Below are 18,464 nucleotides of genomic sequence, written 5' to 3' on the forward strand. Positions count from 1 at the left end.
AATATCCAACAGTAATCAAAAGATAAAAATCGCATCAATAAAAAGGGAAATCCTCCCCAACCCTATATAATCATGCTTCAAAAATGGGTCAGGACTCTTCATTTTCTCATCTGCTCAGTCGGTGAAGTACGAGGGTCCAGGCTCGAGCTTGTAATAAACTCCTCATGTAATTACATTGGACTCAACTCCTTGGTTGTCTTTGATGACTTCACCATCTGGGTACAACAAGGGCCATGACTTTTTTGAAGGTGGGATGTTCTGTGTGTTTCCAGGGACCCTTGAACATTCCTGCCTGGATATAATGGGTAGTGATTGGCCATCAAGTAGGATTAGAGCTAGATTTAGAGGATGGAATAGGCTCCCATTTCACTCCCTGTGTAGTGAAGTCTATGTTTGAGGGTGAGGGTTGTTATTAATTTGACATTGAGTGTTAGGAGTGATGTAGGAATACAAGTACCTCCTTGACGGTCAGGGTAGGGTTAGAATTAGGATTATAATTCCTGTGAGGGATAGCCCTGGAATTTCTCTACCTCGGTATTGGGATATGGGTTTCCTAGTTAGTATCAGCATGAGATTTTGCCTTAGGCTTAGCCGGAGTGCAGGATTTCAAATATCGCCCTATGGGAATTTAGGAATGGGGTTGTGGGTTGGGGTTAGGGTTAGGATTGGTGAGCGTGATAGAGAAGGACATCATGTACCAGATAATTTGGATGTGAGAGGGAAGGTAAGTTCAGTGACTTCTTTGAAGTTGGGATGTACTGTGGGTTTCCAAGGACCTGAACATTGCAGCCTGGATATAATGGGTAGAGATTGGCCAGCCAGTAGGGTTAGAGCTAGATTGCGGGGATGGAATAGACTCCCCCTTTCACTCCCTGTGTAGTGAAGTGTGTGTTTGAGGGTGAGGGCTGGTGTTAATTTGACGTTGAGTGTTAGAAATGATGTAGGAATATAAGTCCCTCCTTGAGGGTCAGGGTTAGGGTTAGGGTTAGGGTTAGCATTAGGGTGAGTGATAGCCTTGGAATTTCTCTACTTGAGTGTTGGGGTGTGGGTTTCCTAGTTAGTATCAGCATGAGATTTCGCCTTAGGCTTAGCCACAGTGCTGGATTTCAAGTACCACCCTGTGCGACTTAGGTATTAGATTGTGGGTTAGGGTTAGGAAGGGTTAGTGTGATACTGAAGGAATTCACTTACCAGATAATTTGCATGTGAGAGGTTAGATGAGGGCAGTGAATTTTTGAAGGTGGGATGGACTGTGGGGTTTCAAGGACCTGAACATAGCGGCCTGGATATAATGGGTAGTCATGGGCCAGTTAGTAGGGTTAGAGCTAGATTTAGGGAACTGAATAGGCTCCCCATTTCACTCCCTGTGTAGTGTAGTGTGTGATTGAGGGTGAGGGCTAGTGTTAATTTGACGCTCATTGTTAGCAATGGTACAGGAATATAAATCTCTCTTAGAGGGTCAGGATTAGGGTTAGGTTTAGGGTTAGGATTCCAATGAGTGATAGCCTTGTAATATTTCTACGTGGGTATTGGGCTGTGGATTTCCTAGGTAGTAGTAGCATGACATTTCACCTTAGGCTGAGCCACAGTGTAGGATTTCAAGTACCACCCTATGGGAACTTTGGAATCAGGTTGTGGGTTAGGATTAGGGTTAGGATTGATGAGCATGATACAGAAGGTATTCATGTACCAAATAATTTGCATGTGAGAGGGAAGGTGAGGGCAGTGACTTTTTTGAAGGTGGGATATACTGTGCGTTTCCAAGGGCCTGAACATTGTGTCCTGGATATAATGGGTAGTGATATGCCACTGAGTATGGTTAGAGCTAGATTTAGGGGACAGAATAGGCTCCCCATTTCACTCCCTGTGTAGTGTAATGTGTGTTTGAGGGTGAGGGCTGGTGTTAATTTGAGGTTCAGTGTTAGGAAAGATATAAGAATATAAGTCCCTGCTCGAGAGTCAGGGCTAGGTTCAGGGTTAGGGCTAGGATTCCTGTGAGTGATAGCCTTGGAATTTCTCTACCTGGGTATTGGGGTGTGAGTTTCCTAGTTAGTATCAGCATGAAATTTTGCCTTATTCTTATCCACAGTGCAGGATTTGATGTACTGCCCTATGGGAACTTAGGAATCATGTTGTGGGTTGGGATTAGGGTTAGGTTTAGGATTGGTGAGTGTGATACGGAAGGAATTCATGTACCAGATAATGTGCATGTTAGATGGAAGGTGAGGGCAGTACCTTTTTTGAACATGGGATGTACTGTGGGTTTCCAAGGACCTGAACATTGTGGCCTGGATATAATGGGTAGTGATATACCACTGATTATGGTTAGAGCTAGATTTAGGGGACAGAATAGGCTCCTCATTTCACTCCCTATGTAGTGTAGTGTGTTTTTGAGGGAGAGGGCTGGTGTTAATTTGACCTTCCTTGTTAGGAATGATGTAGGAATATAAGTATCTCCTCAATGTTCAGGGTTAGGGTTAGGGTTAGGGTTAGGATTAGGGTGAGTGATAGCTTTGCAATTTCTCTACCTGGGTATTGGGGTTTGGGTATCATAATTAGTATCAGCATGATATTTTGCTTTAGGGTTAGCCGCAGTGCAGGATTGTAAGTAAAGCCCTATGGGAATTTAGGAATCAGGTGTTCACTTAGGGTTAGGGTTAGGATTGATGAGCGTAATAAGGAATTAATTCACTACAAACACTGCCTGGCCCATTGTCACTGCCTATGGATACAGGCCAACCAAACCTTGTAATTTTTCTGTTAAGAAAATCTTGTATAACTCTGTATCCCTCTGAATTTATACAGAAGACCTCAGGCCATCCGGAAGAAATACAAACCCATACCAACACATATTTATAATCTTTAGAAGGGGTTGGTATAATCATCTAAATTTTCTGTTTAGTTGTCCTTTTGACTAATATGTCTACCTGAGCATTACCATTTGCTATTGCATCTTTTCCTTCTTGGTGTTCAGAGCAATGCAAAGTAGTCAGATTCCCTCATTGCCAACAACTGTACTAACTCCTGTTTATTTTTAGTAAGTTATCCCTGTGCTGTGAGAAGACCACACTTTTATAGACTGTGCCATAGATATTCAAAGTAGCAAATAGGAATCTGTATAAACATTTACCCTCTTTTCTTTTGCCCATCTGAGAGCCTGTGAGCGCCCATAGTTCCTCTCATTGAGCTGACCATTAGGTGGAGAGGGGTCCTGCTTGGACCACTTCATCTTGAGTCATCTCTGCATAGCCAGCATAGTGTGCCCCATTTTCCCTGGAGCTACTTCCCATCCTTGAATAGGATGAAATCAGCCTCAGGCAGCAGGTCTTTTTGCAGATCTGGATGACTGGAGAACAACTCCTAAGTGATCCTGAGGCAGTCGTGGTCAGGGATCCAGGTTCTGAGGGCAAAAAAGTAGCAGGGTTTAAGGTTTTATCTAGAACAAAATATAGGTGGGGATTCTCACAGATGAGGGCCTGATATTGTTATGGAAGGAGAGGGCAAGTGACACACAGAGGCAGCAGAATGGAAGTAAAATAAAAAAGTTTACCCCATGCCAGGCATGGTGGCGCATGCCTGTAATCCTAGCACTCGGGAGGCTGAGGCAGGAGGATCGCTGTGAGTTTGAGACCAGCCTGGGCTACAAAGTGAGTTCCAGGTCAGTCTCAACTACATAGTGAGACCCTGTCTCAAAAAAACAAAATTTAAAAAAAAGTTTACTCTATTGATGGGGATGGATAGAGTCCCCCATTGGGTTACAGGTCCTTCTTTTATAGGGTTTTACAGCTTTGATCTAACTCAGTTGGTTACACTGCACTTTCACAGCTAACGTTGCTGATACCTTAAACATGATAACAAGGCAGTTGAGTTTCAACCTGGATGCAGTTCTTTGTCAGGGAAGTTACTTTTAAGATTCATTCAATTACCTACTCTAGCCAGAGGGAAGGGAACTTGTTTGATTAACAAAGCTAACAATGGTTCTTTTCACTTAAAAACTTTTGTGAGAGACTAGGTGTCTCCTGTGGTACCGGTTAATTCTGAACTAAGCATAGTGAGGGGCAGAAGTTATCTTATAGTGTGACATTTCTTAAATTTTCACTATTAAAGTTTTCCCTATCACTCAAGCAATGTAATACATCAATTGTATGTTCCACATTGTTCTATATTTCATTTGTTATTGAAATCAATTGCTATAAAGCTGATGACTTCATAAGTTTTTAAAGATCACTTTAAACTGTGGTGAGCATGTGCAGTGTGACAGACTTACTGAATCATAGTATGCTTAATTTACAATTAAGTATTCATTTTAATTACAGAGTCCTTGATTTGATGAGATCACAATAATCAAAATGGCAGAGGAGAAAGTGAATGTAAGACTGAAAACCACAAGTGCTACTATTAAAAAGCTACCATAACATGGCAGGTACTAACTATATAAATATTCTTTGAGTTAACCAATTACACAGACAAAGTAAAACACCATAACTATACAATTAATTATGTCAATTTCAGGTGATAAAATTATATTTTATGTGGTATAATAATTTAAATATATATAGCTACCAAATATCCATTGATAGATATGTATAACTTGCTTAACAATTAAAATTCAAATTTTATAACCAGTATATACTTGATGTCCTATTTTCACATTGAAATATGCTTCTTTCAAAAGTTACTTATCATTTTGTACTTTTCTAAGTCATTGTTATCAAATGATTTTAATATGTAAATTTCAATTGCTTGACATTCAAGACCATAGAAAACACACATCAGAACTTCAAGATTGAAAGGTTCATAAGCATTTTGAAGAACGGAATGTTATCACTTAACAATTTGCAGAAGGTATGAGGTTGAAAAGGCAGAAGACTACTTGATTAAGCACTCATCACATACTTAGTAGGGAGTTGGCAATGGATCAGCTTCTACCAACTCAAGTAGTCTTCACCCATTATAGAAGTTCACTTAGCCATCTCAGCTCTCTGACACACGTAGTATCAATGGTATTTACATTTCTAGGTCGAACCACTGGCCAGTTGCCATTCTCTAATGCTACCAGCAGGGGCACCATTGGGCCTTCAGGCCTTGGCTCTTCTGGTCCCCTGGGGAAATTCTCAGTTCCCTTCCTGTCCTATTTCCATTCCTAGAGGAGAGCTTCTGGGAGGAACAGAAATAACAGTGATCCAGCTACCAACTCTCTCGGGTTTGTCCATCTACGTAATTCTCACTTTGGAAACAAATGTTGTTGGGTGTTGAATTCTGTTGCCAGTTCTATTTTTTTCTTTTCCTTTCTGCATGGAATGCATCGTTCTCCATTATTAATGTTTTTCTGCATTCCATTGGGAAGGTGGCCATCATGAAAGAACCATTCCCAGACAGGTAACGTGTCTTCACTTTTCAGAGGTACACTCCTCCCAGCTACTGAGGAGGCTGAGGCAGGAGAGTCACAAGATTTATGCCAGGCTGGGCCATTAATTTAGTGAGAGGAGGCAGGGACTCTGGACACAGCTTAGTGGTTGAGCTTGCTGAGGCACAAGGTTCAACCTCCCGCATGGCAAAACCATTCAGTATCTGTTTTGTCAGCAAAACATTGTTCCATTTTTATAAATAAAGCGGTCTTTTATTTGATTGACAATAGCGACAAAGCCAAGCAAGGGTAAAAAGCCGAAATTGCACATGAAAAATAAAGCCAAAAGTACTTTTAAGAATCTAGGTAGATAAATAGATAGATAGATCGATGTGCTTTAAAGCAGTATAAACACATTCACAGGCAAAACATGAATGCTGTTGTACTTCTTGATGTGACGCTAATGTTGAAGAGAATGAGAACTTGTTTAAATTCTTGCTCAAAACATGAAGTGACTCTTGTGTTAACCACAACAAATTATTTTATGTCTACAGTCCAATATTTATAGAATATGAAATAATGCTTGCTTTGGAAAACATGTTCTGTTGGTGAAATGATTTATAGAAACAGGGCACATCACAACTATTTCAGAAACAAAAAGTGAATGTGAGTGAAAATAATAACAATGCATACATAAAGAAGCTTAATATGAATACTTTTGATAGTCAATTATGAAATTTTGAAATGATATACCCTGAAAAATTATCTTGATAAAATGGATATATACTATGTACATATAATATGTAATAAGTATTAACTGACATTTAGTATAAATATGCTATATACTTTGTGGAAATTAAACAAGATATGACTTTTGTCTGTTGACAACAGTTGAGAAGGAGTATGAAATGATCCTTTTTTGTTACTTTATGAATGTATATGACACTTCATAACGAAATCACTCCCTTTATTTGTTCTCTCCTCAAATATTTTTCTAGTATTCTTGCTTGAACTCAAGTAAGTTGATTAAGCCTAATTCACTTGGCCTATCAGTTGTCTTAGGTACTGATTGTAAGAAACATTAAGTTTACAGTTTGATAAGTGGTGCAAATTATATATTTTATATCTAAAATAATATGTATCATTTTTTACTTCAAAGATCCAGCCTTTCAAAATGAAATAAGAGGGAAAAGTCATCTTTGTACTCATCCATAAAATTTTCCTATTCATGCTCTTATTCCCTTGAGGTAGTTTTCCATTGAGAATTTTTTCCCTTCACTCTGAAGAATTTCTTGTAAGATTATGTGTTACTCTTTGGAGGGGAACAGATATTCTCAAATTTGTTTCATCTTGCTGTCAGTCTGGAAAGATCATATTTGAGTTAATGAATACTATGTTGACTGTTTTTAATTTTTATTTCAGTATTGGAAAGTTGCTGATTTATTTTCACCATTTCTCCAAGGATAGTTTGAAAAAGTAACTGTCAGATCCCAAAGTCAGTAGGTAATGTACTTTATTTTTCCTAAACTTTTCATGGGTATACCCTTGTATACATCACTAATATTCTTTGTATGTCACCCAGATATTCAGTATGTAGCTTTGGAACACAATAAAAGTATAAAAGCTGTTTAATCCATCCAATTTTAATGTATTTGTAGAGAGAAAATTTGTCAAGTAAAAGGAAGGCCGGGCATGGTAGTGCTTGCCTGTAATCCCAGCTCTCGGGGGGCTGAGGCAGGAGGATCACTGTGAGTTTGAGACCAGTCTGGACTACATAGTGAATTCCAGGTCAGTCTCAACTACATAGTGAGACCCTGTCTCAAAAAAAAAAAAAGTAAAATGAAAAGTCTCATGAAAAAATATTTTGCAGAAGCCAAAATATTCAATTTTTATTTCTTAGTTATGTGCAAATGTCTTCACTCATGAATAAAGTAAGCAGTGCATTTCTAAGCAAAATATTAACATAGTTTATTTTAATTGTTAATTTGATGCAAATTTTGACATGTTTCAGAAGTTATATGGAAACAGATGCAATTTTGGTCAAACAAAATGAAGTGATGCACACTAAAAGCAAATATTTCGTATCTACAGTAATTATATAATATTCATTAGCATTCAAGAGTGGTAAATACATCTTAATTTGAACTGATTTATATAAACAGTACATGTTAGGCAATCTGTATACATTTTTGTGAAAATAAAAAAAAATATATATATATATAAGATTGGTAGGTGTGTGGGTTTCGGTATTTCAAATATTTACAAAATGATAGAATATTTAACCAATCATACATCAAACAATTCTGAAAGGACATGAAAACAAGAACAATATATTTCTGTTTTTCTGTAGCAAGGGCTATGGCCATTATCTTTTGCTTGGCAGGGATGCAATAGTATTCAAGGAAGTTGGGAAACTGTAGTAGAAAAAATGGAAGGCTTTGAGGATACCCTGGTAGTATGTTTTTGCCATGGTGAAGATAATCATAGACCAGTTAGAAGTGGAACATTTCATGAGATTGACTAGGGGAGCATATTTGGTCCCCCCTGCTTAGTCCTATGTTCGAAACAGGGTCCACAGTGAAGAACGTTGGCAATTATTGACCAGGTCCTCTCTGTTGGAGCCTGGTTACTGTAGAATTTGTGGTTTGGCTTCATTGGCTTCTTGCTGCATAAGCGGTTGTTATGTACATAAACACGTCACATATGTGAATGATCCCAGCACCTCACTTGTGCTAGACAAGTGCTCTACCACTAAGCCACAGCCCTGGCCCTTCTGTTTGTGAGGTAAGCAATCATCTTGGACATTTGTCTTCCTGTGCCTAACTTTTTAAGGTGTAGAATTTTCTTTGAAGCCAAATAATCTTCTGAAGAGTGGATCATATTCACCTTTGTAATATATTTAAATGTTTTCATTGATTGCCCAGTCCCCCGCATGTACTAGGTATAGAGTATGAGGTGGGAGTGCATTACAACAAACATGTAAATGTGGCATATGTCAGAGCATTGAAGTTTGGGAGTAATTTTTAAAGCTCCATTATTAGCTGGGCTTGGTAGCACACACTTATAATACCAGCACAGGAAGGCTGAGGCAGGAGGATCATAAGTTTAAGTCCCACTTGGGCACTTTAGTGAGACTTTGTTTCAAAATAACAATAAAAAAGGCCTGGGAATGTAGCTCAGTGTGACAGTCCTGTGCTCAATCTGCAGTACAAAATAAATGAGCTACATTAGTAATTACTGTATTACCTATACCTCTTTGTGTTAGGATTACTATTTGCTCTAGTGATTGGAATATAAATCCTTTATTTTTCTTGATCTCCTTAAAGTTAAGAAAGTATCAACATATATACATTCAACTTCACCAGAAGAAAATTTCACTTCCTTTTTTGTAGTCTTTTTGTCCTGTATTTATTTGGGCATTTTATTGAGAATTCTATATTGATAATTCATTCGTACCTTTAATAGTTAAATGAAACAATTGTATATAGTTAAATGTGGATAATTTTGCAAGTCAGGATTCATATATGAAATGCTAAGCAATTTTAAATTATATATATATCAGTTTTTATGCCGTGTGTGTGTGTGTGTGTGTGTGTGTGTGTGTGTGTGTTTCTATGTCCGGTACAGGGGATGAATGGAGGCCTTCACACTGACCCATTTCCCTGGCCCTCTCATATTTTTTGAGTCAGGATCTCCTTAAATTGTGTAGGGTTGGTGAGAACTTGCCATCTTCCTTGCTCAGCCTTCCAGAGTGCTGGAATTACAGGCATTCACCACCACAGCTGTCTGTCACTTTTCTTTTCTTTTGGTTTTCTGAGACGGGGTCTCATTGTGTAATTGAGACTGACCTGGAACTCACTGTGTAACCCAGGCTGGTTTTGAACTCACAGCAATCCTCCTGCCTCAGCCTCCTGAGTGCTGGGATTACAGGCATGTGCCACCATGCCTGGCTTGTCAGTTTTATTTTAACATTCTAGTTTTCACTGGCATTTTGTCCTTGACGTATGTTTACAAAGAATTATGTAGCTTGATTTCCACATTTAAAATTTTCCTAATTTCTCTTTGTTGCTGGTTTCTCATTTCAGTTTGTTGTGTCAAAGAAAGTATTTTGTTTTATTTAATTTTGTTCAATCTATTGAGATTTCTTCTGTGGCCTGGTATGTGGTTTATGTTGGAAATGTTTCAGGTATTCCTGCAAAGCAAAATGTATTTTCTACAGTCACTGGGTGAAACATTCTGTGGAGCTCTGCTAAGTCTACTTGATTTATAATGTTCATATCATGTATAAGCATTTTAAAAGTTTTCTGCCTAGATGTTTTATCCCTTTTGAATGTGAGCTAGCTATGTGAGACGATTGGTGTGTGATCATTTCACAGTGTATGCAATTATCAAGGGTTGTCCACTTTAAATATGTGTAGATTTACTTGTCAGTTATGCTTCAATCACACTGGATAGAAAGGTTTATAAAGTGACTTATTGAAGTTTCCAAATGTTATGGTTGAATTGCCTTTTTTTTTCCTTTCCATTTAGTTAATTTTTTCTTGAAGTATTTGGGAGCTCTGTTGTTAGTATATATCAGTTTATAATTCTTATGTGTTTGTGATCAGTTGACTCAATTCTCATAAACATTTAATAAAAACCCAGCTATCCCTCTGCTAGGTATCTTTCCAAAAGAATTAAAAGAATCATACCACAGTGATATATGCACACCCGTGTTTATAGCAGCATAGTTTGTAATATCCAAAATTTGGAAAGAGCCCAATTCCCCTTCATTTAGAGACTGGATAGAGATGTGTTTTTTCTATAAAACTGAGTACTACTCAGCCCTAAGGATTGAGAAACCAGAGTCATTCATAGAAAAATGGATGCATATTGAAGCCATACTCTTAAGTGAAATAAATAAGACACACATCTGTAAATACTGGATAGTTCCTCTGGTGTGAAAAACTGAAAGTGTAAATAACATCCAAATCTGTATAACTGCTAATGTGAAATAGGAAGAAAAGGCTGAAGGTGTCTGGAAAGTGGGAAGGGTAGGGGAAAGGAAATAAGGGGAAAGAAAAATATGAGGAAAGGAAAAAATGGCAACAAAGACTTTGTAAATAGGGGAGGGGTGAAGGGAGGTCAGGAGGATGGGGAACAAATGAGAACCAAGATCTGTCATGTAAATGTACAAGATCCCAATGATAAATGTCACTGTACAGTATGCCTAAGAAGTACCAATAAACTCAATGAAAATGACAACAACAAGAACAAAAATTTAATGTCATTTTCCAGGAAAAAATCAATTTGTCTGATATTAAAATAATCATTCCAGTTTTCTTATGCTGATTTCTTATAGCTTTGTTTATTTTGGGTGGTCTAATGTTTTTTGACGTCTTTATATATTCTAGATATTAGTCCTCTGTCTGACGAATAGCTGTGGAAACTTTTTCCAGGGATGTAAATTTCTCTACATTCTGTTGATTGTTTTCTTTGCTTTGCGGCAGCTTAATTTTCTCTCTCACCCAATTTATTGATTGTTAATGTTATTTTTTGAGCAATTGGGGTTATCAATTTTGTCTTCCAGCTGACTGTTTCTATTTTGATATCTAGATCTTTAATAATTTGATTTTATTATAGTACACATGAGGGATAATTGGACTAAGTTCAGCCTTCTGCATGTGAATAGCCAGTTTTCCCAGCACCATTTTTAAAGATATGCTATCTTTGCTCCAGTGAATGTTTTTGGTGCCTTTGTCAAAGATGAAAAAGTTGAAAGGCCTGGGGTTATTTCTGCATCCTGTATTCTGTTCCACTGATTCTCATGTCTATTTTCTTGATAATAGCATGCAGATTTATCCCTGTAACTTTGTAATATAAATTGAAGACTGGGATGGTGATGCCTCCTGCTTGCTCTTGATTTTTAGGATTTCTGTTTCTATTCTGAGTCTTTTTGGGTTCTGCATCAATTTTAGGATTGTTTTCTTCAGTTTTGTGAGGAATGCTGTTGGCATTGTAGTTGTGATTGCATTAAATCTCTATTATCAGTTTTGCAGGTGTGGCCATTCTGACAAAGCTGGTTCTGCCTATCCAGGAACAAAGGTTGTCTTTGCATTTTCTGATGTCCTCTTCATTCCTGTTTGTCAGATTACTGTAGTTTCAGTTGTAGAGGTCTTTGACTCTGGTTAGGTTAATACCAGTTTCATGTTTCTTGACTCTGTTATGAAAGTTATTGTTTTCTTAATTTCTTACTTGGTGAGTTCATTATTGTTGTACAAAAATGCTACTGATTTCCTTGTGTTGATTTTGTATTCTACTTGACTACTTAATTTGGTTAGTAATTTCTGAGATCTTTTGGTGGAATATTTTGGGTCTTCTTTGTAGAGGACCATGTCACTGCAGATACTGGATTTGACTCCTTCCTTTCCTGCACATATCACATTTGTTTCTTTCACTTGCCTGAGTGCTCTGGGTATTATTTTGAGAAATATAATCAACAAGAGTGGTGATAGAGACATATTTCTCTTGTCTCTAGTATTAGAGGTAAACCTTTTAGTTTTTTCCTATTTAATAGGATGTTGGCAGTAGGTTTGTAATAAATAGCTTTTACCATATTGAGATAAAGCCCTTCTGTATTTTTTAGGGTTTTGTTTTGTTTGAGACAGGGTCTCACTATGTAGTTGAGACTTTCCTGGAACTCACTGTGTATCCCAGGCTGATCTCAAGTTCACAGCATTCCTCCTGCCTCAGCCTCCCAAGTGCTGGGACTACAAGAGTGTGACACCACACCCAGTTTAAGGTTGTTATAATGAATGGATGTTGGATTTTGTCAAAGGCTTTTCCTGCATCTATTGAGATGATCCTGTGATTTTTTTTCCTTATTTCTTTTGGGCTTACTTGTCTTGTTCCAGAGTTTAAAGGGAAAGCTTTCAGTTTTTCTCCATGTAATATGATATCAGCAGTAGTTCCTTAGAAATGGCTTTTTTCACATTGAGATAAGGTCCTTCTCTACTTATTTTCTTCAGGGTTTTTGTCCTGAAAGAATATTGGATTTTTTTGTCCAAGGCTCTTTTGCATCCATCAAGGTGATCATCTGCTTTTTGTCCTGCTTCTGTGTATGTGATATACTACATTTGTTGGTTTGCATATGTTTAACCAACCTTGCATCCCAGGGATGAAGCCTACCTTGTCATATAATATGTGACCTTTTTATGATTTGTTGCATTCTGTTTGTAGTATTTTGCTAAGGCTTTTTATTTCCATGTTCTTCTTACAAATTGGCCCGTGTTTTTCTTTTCTGGTGGGATCTTTGCCTGGGTTTGGAGTCAGGTTAATGCCGGGTTTCAGGAATGACTGGGAGTACTGCAGCCCTCTCAGTGTCACTAAAGAGCCAGAGGAGCATTGGCATTAGATCTTTCCTGAAGTTTTTGTAGAATTCAGCAGTGAATCCATCAAAATGTGGGCTTTTCTTCCTTGATAGTTTTATTTACATTACGGCTTCCATTTTATTATATGTTGTTATATTGTTTTTATTATATGTTATTATATTATTTTTATTTTCCCAGGGCTTTTTTATTTTCTTCACTCAAGTTTGATAATTTATATTATAAAGGAATGTACCCGTTGCTTCTAGATTCTCGAATTTATTGGAGTACAAGTTTTCAGAGTACTTACTGTTAATCTTCTGGATTTTGGTGAAGTCTATCTCTTTCATTTCTAATTCCATTGATGTAGGTTTTCACTTTCTCTTTTCCAGTCCTGTTCTCTAAGGCTTTGTCCATTTTGTTTATTCTTTTCAATAACCAGCTCTTCGATTCACTGATTCTTTGTAGTTTTTAATCTCAATTTAATGAATCATTGCTGTGATGTTTATAAATGCCCTCCTTGTACTAGCTTTGTATTTGAATTGTCCTTGTTTTGGTAGCACATTGAGGTGCATCATGAAGTATTTCTCTGGACTCACTCTGTTTTTGAGATGTAGACATTCCTCACTGTACTATAAATGTCCTTCTTGGACTGCTTTCATTGTATCCCAGAGGTTCTAATGTGTTGTACTAGCATTATCATTTGATTCATTTTTAAAATGAAGCAGATGAAGAGGAAGAGGATGAAAAAACACCCGTAAAGTGACTGAGATAACTGAACATAGCCAAACTCCTTGGTCATTGTATAAATAAAGAAAATTGATTGTAGGTAAATAAATCGAGAATTGAGTATCAGAACATGTTACTAGGGTAGCGCTCAAACAGCAGAAAAGCAGACTTTATACTGAAAGAAAAATGGCACTGTGAATTTTAGGACATCTTTGCCCAAGAATTCAGAATCTGGAGTCAGCGGTAAAGTGAAATTATGGGATTTTTTACTTTCATTTTACTTCTTGGTGTTACAATTTTATTTCATAAGCCTGAATTTATTTTTAGGGACTAAAGTTATGCAGGATATGCTAATCAATAAGTCAAGAACCCATCTGTACTTTCACTCTATATTCGAAACTGTTCTTCCATTTGTCCAGAAGATGGCACCAAAAACATAAATACAATAGCAGCAAGTGAAAATCAAATCTGTGGTTTACATTGAAAAGTGTTTTCCCATGTGTCCAGAAGATGGCGCAAAAGAACATCAACTATAGCAGCCGAAGAAAAAATAGATCACTAGTTCATATTCTGAAATTTTTTTCCATTTCTCAACAGGATGGCAGCAAGAATCCATCTCATACAGCAAAAAGGCAATGTCAGAGTGGTCTGAAATTGAACACTGCTGTTAATGGCACAGTTGCTTTGGTACCTCTGACTTTCACATGTGTTTATTAGATTGTTTTTGATTCTGATAAAATAACTATGAATTCATTGGAAGCTTGGTATGTGAGAGGTAACACAAGTCACACACTGTGGCAATACTCAGATGCCGTTAACATTAGCAATCTGGCATTAATCTGTACTTCGAGATATGTGATAGACAGGAGAAGCTACACGTTTCTAAATCAAAATGTTTCCTACCTCAGTTCATTTCTCTTCTACCATCTCTTGTTAAATGCTTCTGGACTCATTTCCCTAATTTCTTTGAGAAGGTGACTTTAAAATTTTTTAAATTAATTAATTACTTCTTTTGTACCAGAAATAAAAGTCTGGACGTTGAATTTTTGAGGCAGGTGAAGCACCACTGAGCTAAATCCCCACACAAGATGATGATTTTTATAGGTTACAAGGTGTTCACACAGTGGTTCTTTTTAAATTGATTAACTGATTTCAATTAGTCATTTAGGCTCTTGTCTTCCAACTAAAACAAATTTTCTCATTTATCGAATGTTCAGAAAAATACTATAGTTACCATATGACTCACTATCCAAAGTTCATGCACATTAATTGTTTACCATTTTTTCATCATTTTTGTGTACTTGTGGTAATGAGCTCCAGCAATACCCCTATTTCCATAGTTTTATTTTGAGAAAGATCCTCACTAAATTTCTAAGTTGCCCAGGCTGCAGTTGAACTTCGGACCCTATTGTTTCACTTTTCTGGTGGCTGAGATAAAATGTCTTCAGTTGACAAATATTGTGTATCCTTTATGTCCACGATCTTGAACATTAACTAGAAAAGTAGACTGCACAAAAAACATAGCATACTGAATTTTAAATACCCACACATTAATAGAATCATGGATGGATTCCTTCAACTGGCTAAAGATCTTCATAGGACATTTACCTGTGTTTGTGTAGACTTAGCTAATAGTCAATAATCTAAAACCCAATTGAACAAAATTACATAATCTATAAAATAATCTTTTAATAAAGAGGCTATTTCCAGCCTTTGGATATCAGATAATCCTACTTTCACCACATTCCCAAAGGCTCTACTACCTGTGAGGTCTCATAGCCACGTACCTCCCCCTTTGCTCCCCCTTCATCCATTACCTGCCTCTCCACTTTTCCCCTTCTATCTCTCTCTCCCTTTTTCATGATACAAAAAAGTAACATCAAAATGTGGCTATTCATGTTTGCTACGCATCACTGTAGTGGCTACTAATACAGAGTGAAACTCAGTGCTGCAGAAATACCCTGCCTCCTTACCTGCAACAAACCACCCCTGTCGCTTCCTACTGTGTGGCTCTGAGCAGGTCTGATGCTGACACCACACAAAGGGCTGTAGCCAGCAGACAGCGATTCCTGTGTCTCTTTTATCATATCTATCCTTAAAGAAAATTTCTTGAATCACCACTGAGAAGGCCAGAATTCGGAATTGCATCTCCTTGAGCTGTACTCAGGTAATGAACAGAGCACCCTGGGCCACACCTTCTAAAGGCTCTGAAATAGAACTCTTCTTCACCTTGCCACATTCTCAGGGCTGCAAATTCTTTGTCCCCTACTTATATCATCCAAACAAGCTGAAAATATAGGCACCTATCATCTCTCTCAGGCCTGGGTGACATGAGGGATAATGGAGACGTAGCCAGGGTGTTTGGTCTTTTTGAACTCTCTGTCTTTTCAGAATGTCCTTCACCAGATCCTGTAATCAACATTAGCAGGCCATATTCCCAAGGATGAGGGGGCTGAGACAAAGGATGTCTAGTCTTCCTCCTGTGGCCCTTCTTCCAAGAATGGCTTGAGGACCAAGGAGAAGGGCCATTTGCTCTGAGTTAAACAGCAATATTCTTAGTGTGCTAGGATTCAGGGGCCTTTCACAGTCTTGGGTAGAGTTGGCTCCAGTTTCCCTTTCTGCCGTCCTACTTCTCAGAGATGCCCCTTCCTGGTTTCCTACTTTTCCCCTAGCCACCAAGCCAGTACTGTGGGCTCCCTCCATTCCACGGATCTCTCCGCCAACTTCCCAGCCCCTCTGCCACATCAGAGCTTCGTGTCCCCTCCCACAATCCTACTGCAGGGGACACTGTACCCACTCAGCCACTGGACGAGCAGGCACCCGTTGAACTCTGTTTCTTTCCTTGCACCCAAAATCCCCATTTCCCTGGCTGCCTCCTGTTCACGTCCCCAGTCCTCATTCCCTGCTTCCTCCTTTCAGGCCTTCCCTCAGTACTTTCCTTCCCCTCCCTTGTCTCCAGCTTCCTCCCTTTCCATTATAGACAGAGGATCACAAATATCACATGCCATTCAAATGAAGTTTATACTTAGCCACACTGTGAGTCCTGTGCCTCATGATCCTTCAACATGTTTTGGAAGTGCTGTGTAAAGGGACATTGTAAGAAAAGACAGGGTTGGACTCAGCACATGATCTCATTGTGTTTGAGTCTCATTCATTGGTCCCAGGTGCAATGCCATACCCTGGACTAGGTACTGAAATCTCTGCGCACAGCTCCACTCAGCTCTTGGAAGGGACGTGTCCTTGTCAAATGGCTGCAAAATAGGACTGTGCTGCTAGTTTCAGACTTGGGTGACAAGCATGGGTTAGGGAGACCCAGCCAGGGCCATTGGGCTTTTTGGCAGGTCTATCTCTTCAGAAGGTCCTCCTCCACTTCCTGTCCCCGACTATTTCACTGGTGAGGGACCTGCCACACAGTTGCCTTGTTTTCCTCATGTGGCCCTGCTTCCCAAAAGAGTGGTTTTAGGCTGAACCGGAAAGGTCATTTTCCCTGAGTTAAATAGCATCTGTCTTAGTGGGCTGGTGTTCAGGGGCCTTTCACTGGGAAACTCCAGGCTGTTTATGTTACTTCTGTTTAATCCACCCATTGAGCCAAGACCACTGTTTTGTTAAATGTGTCCTGCCATCTAGGCCTCCACGGGAGATGGGTAGGAACTGCATTTTTGAGGGAGGAAAGATGTATTGACAGGAGTTGGATCAGAGTCAGGCAAATTTTGAAGGCCCAGGCATAAATTTAGTGTCCACAGGGGCCAGCAGACAGTCACAGTGCACCGTGAGGGGCAGGGCCATCACACAGCTCAGCTGTCATAATGTTAGTGAGTTTGCAGCTCAGAAGGGTGCCCATGGTTGCAGGGGAGGTGTCGATTGTGGGAACCGTGGAGACTGTAGCAGCCAGGCTTGGCCCTGACAGTTATCCCCATCCATTTGGGTGGATCTCCTGACTCCTGCACAGGCCTGCAAGGGAGAAGAAGCACTGAGGACATCGTGAGGACTTTCATCTCTCACTCATGTTTGCTGAGGGTAGAAGGCATCACCGTGCTTCCTGACCAGGTCCCAGAATTAAGTAAGCAGGTGAGTGGTCACTCTGTCCTTCATAGTTATGTCTTCTATTTAAGGAGATGAAGTCCCAGTAGCATCCCATGTGCCTTTTTCACCAGTTATCTCATACAGCTCAGCTTTACCTTGTTTTTTCTCAGGACTTTGGGATTGCAATCACCATTCATCTCCAGACTTTCACATCTTCCTTTCACATGGGAAACTCTGGCCTGGAGCTGCCCCCCTGAAACTCCTCCCTGACCCCTGGCCCTGGGTGTTATTGCAACCCAGGGAGAAAACACCAAGTACTGGGACACAGATAAAACTGAAAGAAGTTTATTATGCACATGCAGACTCCACTCTCTAAGAGAAATGAAGCCCCCTTACAAGAATGTGCATAGGTTTTATATTGTTTGTTTGTTTGTTTGTTTATTTTTGGTACCAGGGATCGAACTCGGATCCTTATGCTTGTGAGGCAGCAGAACCACTGAGCTAAATCCCTGGCCCTATATGGTTTTTTTAAACAAAGAAGTTCAAACATAGGTCAGGGCATTCACACAACTACCAGGGGGTAAGATTCAAACATACTGTTTATCTTATGCAGGAAATGTTTTATGGTCATCTTTTGTCATGCCATTTGTCCCTGGGTGGGCTGTTAACCAAGTTAGCAATTAACATATGAAAGTTTGTTGTTTGAGCAGCTCTTTCATGATGTTTCATAAGGAGAGGGGGAAGCACAATCTCTGACCTATTAGCAGGCCAGCGTGGAGCCACTTTAGCTTAGTCAGGTCTCACATTCCCCACTGGTTTTAGTTAGAATCAAATCCTGATTCATCATGGGGTGTTTTACTTAAATTTTTAGCTAAGGGTTCATAGCAATTTGAAAGTCATCTTTTTCATAGCTTAAGGAGTATAGACAGACAAATTGGGGATTAGGATCCCCAGAGCACATAGACCAGCAGAACACCTTGAAATCACCTTAAAAACATCATTTCCACAGAGAAAGTTCC

At 39.0% G+C, this 18,464-nt stretch overlaps 1 long non-coding RNA gene across 1 annotated transcript; it reads left to right on the plus strand.

Moving 5' to 3' along the window:
- The first annotated feature begins 6,772 nt into the window (after positions 1–6,772).
- On the plus strand, positions 6,773–17,484 carry LOC104863541. The gene is made up of 3 exons (XR_780608.1): positions 6,773–6,850; positions 14,020–14,109; positions 17,372–17,484. It is a non-coding gene; the product is annotated as an uncharacterized LOC104863541 (long non-coding RNA).
- The last annotated feature ends 980 nt before the right edge of the window (positions 17,485–18,464 follow it).

The sequence above is a fragment of the Fukomys damarensis genome, unplaced genomic scaffold, assembly GCF_012274545.1.
Source record: "Fukomys damarensis isolate Sample0158 unplaced genomic scaffold, DMR_v1.0_HiC HiC_scaffold_73755, whole genome shotgun sequence".
In the NCBI taxonomy this organism is placed as follows: domain Eukaryota; kingdom Metazoa; phylum Chordata; class Mammalia; order Rodentia; family Bathyergidae; genus Fukomys; species Fukomys damarensis.